General features: G+C 32.3%; 1 protein-coding gene across 1 annotated transcript in view; it reads right to left on the bottom strand.

Moving 5' to 3' along the window:
* The window catches only part of LOC137627351 (uncharacterized), a 181,453-nt gene extending 180,788 nt beyond the window's left edge, over nt 1–665 (bottom strand). Inside the window, exon 1 of the mRNA XM_068358435.1 lies at nt 641–665. The gene's annotated coding sequence lies outside the window, so the exon portion shown is untranslated. The remainder of the gene's footprint in view (nt 1–640) is intronic.
* Between the last annotated feature and the right edge of the window lie 3,210 nt (nt 666–3,875).

Genomic DNA, 3,875 nt, shown 5'->3' with positions numbered 1-3,875 from the left:
ATTTTTAAAAAATCAATAGTATTCACAAACAAACAAACACTGATTTCCATTGTATAGTGGTTCCTCCAAACACAAACTGGAAGACAGACAGGGTTTAAACTTGAGCATGTGGTTATTACCTTAGATGCTGCATCTTTTTACCTGAGATTACCTTGAAACTTTTTAAAATTTCCTTAAATTTGAAGCTAGTAAAACCGAAATGACCTAAAAAACATCATTAGCTTTAAAAAGTTTTCAAATTTCCTTAAATTTGAAGCTAGTGAAGCGAAAATTACCTTAAAAACATCATTAGCTTTAAAAAGTTTTCAAATTTCCTTAAATTTGAAGCTAATAAAACCGAAATCACCTTAGAAATATCATTAGCTTTAAAAAATTTACTTTGAAACCATGCAAATTACCCCAAACTAAGGTAATAACCTTAAAAGTTTAAACCCTGAATTAGACAGCATCGACACACACTACTATCTTGGATAACACTCGACTCCCTACCCTCCCCAACCACCCGGGGCCCTCCAACATCTCTGGGGCCAGGAGCGAGCGGGTCAGGCCTGCCCTGAGGGCATCATTTGAGACGATGGTGTAGAAGGAATCCTTCCCGGAACGCCAAACAACACACCCAGGAACCACTGAGCACACCTACACTCGACTACAGTCAACGAACGAATGTCCTACGGTCCTGCGGCTCCTGCCAGCAGATTGAGCAGAATCTTCGGAGGTCCTCAAATCAGGGGAGCTCTTCGCTCCCGGAGCTCTTCCATCACTCTTTCTGTGTTTAGGTAGATCTTTGTGTGTGTGTTTGTCTGTGTGTTTGTATTTTGTTCTGTGTGTTTATGTGAATATTTGCATGTGGGTGTATTCATTTTAATGGTGACGTTTATTTTTATTTCAACATAATTTTTCTTTTATACACTTTACTTTTTGTATCTGGTATAAATCGTTACTGATATAAAGATCAATACAAATGCTGTTTAGTTACAGAATTCGGATTTCGAACTATATCATAACGAATTTTATTGATGTTTTACGTTGATTTTCAATTTTGATTTCTCGTATGGCAAACTATCCAGATACAAAGAAATATATGGACAGTGTAATACTATTGTTTTTATACTATTAATCTAACATACTGTATATGCGACCAGTGTACTTAAAAAAAAAAAAAAAAAAAAAAAAAAGCAATTCACTTTTTAATTTTAACACAAAGGTTTCATTGCTTCCTATTTCATATTCATATTGGAATTCAAGCTTAGTGTATGATATCACACACTTGAATATTTAATGGACAGGAGCCAGGGTATATACGGTTTCACTACTATGTCTTAAGAAGTTATTGAATTAATCATAATCCAAGAGTAACAAAACAAAGTGCCCGAACTGAGAGCTTAATTCAGCAATAAATTTATTTGCAATTTCAATGTTTCTTTATAAAATGAAGTTTATGTATTGCTTTATATACTATTTTTCTTCATTATATGCAGTTTCTTTGACGCTATGAGAGAGAGAGAGAGAGAGAGAGAGAGAGAGAGAGAGAGAGAGAGAGAGAGAGAGAGAGAGAGAGAGAGAGAGAGAATGTCAGATTTCGAATTAAGAAAACTATCAAGATATCATCAATATTGTTAAACGTCACCTTATCATTTATGATACAAATATACAAACTAAAAATAATTAGTAAATATCATCAAAACAAAATACTTTGATAATGAGAACCCCGATATTTCCCAGTACTTTGATAATGAGAACCCCGATATTTCCCAGTACTTAGATAATGAGAACCCCGATATTTCCCAGTACTTTGATAATGAGAACCCCGATATTTCTCAGTACTTTGATAATGAGAACCCCGATATTTCCCAGTACTTTGATAATGAGAACCCCGATATTTCCCAGTTTTATTTATGTAAAAACTAAGCTCTTACCGTCCTGAAAAGAGAAAGCAAATGTGACCTTTTCCTATTTAACAGAAGGGGGAAAAAGGTTTGACCTGGTGCTCAATGTCCTAGGACACTTGTTACCTTGACCTGACCTCGATACTTCAAAATCTTCTAGCGAATCATTTGCTAATGTTTTTCATCAAGATTGTTGTTGTCTGTTATTGAAAATACAAATACATTAAATAAATATTAATTAGCATTATTATAAAGATCGATTTGTTGCTTTTAAATTCTCCATTATAACCATGGCGGCCTATTGGAAACGTCCCTCCCTGGCGATAGTTTCTAGTAGTGTCTGCAACCGATTCATCAGCAGTCATTGCCTGGCACTCCCTGGTCTTAGCTTTGGTGGAGCGGGGTCATAGGTATATATGGTCAGTCTCTAAGACATTGTGCTACTAGCTAGGGCATTGTTACTATCCATTGCCTCTGCCATTCATGAGCGGCCTTTAAACCTTATAAACCAAGGTCATGTATCCAGATTCACTAAAGGACAGTAATATAAGTACCAAAAACTACCAGGATTCATTACAGGGTTACCCATTCAATTACTGACCCAATCTATTAAACCTTATCTTTGCAATAATTGTTTTATTTGTCACCTATTCCTTTCACCTATTCTTATCTATTTATCTATTATTTACTTTCAGTTGAGAGGACTATTTGAATTTGCAATTAATCTATCGATGAAATAAAAATTTTTATACTGAAAGTAAATACGTAAAAGAGTTGCACCTAAACCCTCATGGAATATCAAATATGCATGTACTAATACAAAATGTATGAATAAGTATATACACATACACACACACACACATAAATATATATATATATATATATATATATATATATATATATATATATATATATATATATGTGTGTGTGTGTGTGTGTGTGTTTGTGTGTGTGTGTGATTTTTACACACATACATACATACATACATACACACACATATATATATATATATATATATATATATATATATATATATATATCAAATACTACTGACCATTAACAGTTGTTTCTATGCAGATTTCCATGCACGTTAGGGATCTTTTATAGTTACTTTCAATTTCCAAAATAAAGGAACTCCAAAATTCTTTCATTACTCTTTCAAATTCTCTTCAACTGAATTTCGATAGTCTTTTATCGGTCTATATATATATATATATATATATATATATATATATATATATATATATATATATATATATATACATATATATATATATATATATATATATATATATATATACATATATATATATATAAACATGTTTGACCAATGCGATCACAATAAAAATTAAAATTATGTTTCTACACCTGTATAAAGCTACGTGCCATTTTCACTTTGCGTTTTTTTAAAAAGATGCTAAGTTGATATAAGGATAGAAATTATAATGAACTCAAATCGACTTAATTCTAAGCACGAACATAAATGCTAGATCAAACCAAATGGATAAGATTTGTTTTTCCGACCGAACTCGAAGAGCGACATTGCAATGAAGCCAAATTGACTTATTTATTATTATCCTTATTACTTGCTAAGCTACAACCCTAGTTGGAAAAGCAGGATGCTATAAGCACAGGGGCCTCAAAGGGGGAAAATAGCACAGTGAGGAAAGGAAACAAGAAAAAATAAAATATTTTAAGAATAGTAACAACATTAAAATAAATATTTCCTATATAAACTATAAAAACTTCAACAAAACAAGGGGAAGAGAAATTAGATAGAATAATGTGCCCTCAAGCAAGAGAACTCTAACTCAATACAGTGGAAGACCGTATATGGCACTACCCAAAACTAGAGAACAATTCCCAGGATGAACATAAACATTTGATAAAACCAAGCAATTTTTTTTTTTTAATATACCACGACAAAATTTAAACATGGAACATTCAATCGATGCATTATTTACATAACAAATGTACCTTCAACGTCTA

This window comes from Palaemon carinicauda, chromosome 35, assembly GCF_036898095.1.
Source record: "Palaemon carinicauda isolate YSFRI2023 chromosome 35, ASM3689809v2, whole genome shotgun sequence".
In the NCBI taxonomy this organism is placed as follows: Eukaryota; Metazoa; Arthropoda; class Malacostraca; order Decapoda; family Palaemonidae; genus Palaemon; species Palaemon carinicauda.
The sequence above is the reverse complement of the archived record's forward strand: the minus strand, read 5'-3'. Positions and strand labels throughout refer to the sequence as shown.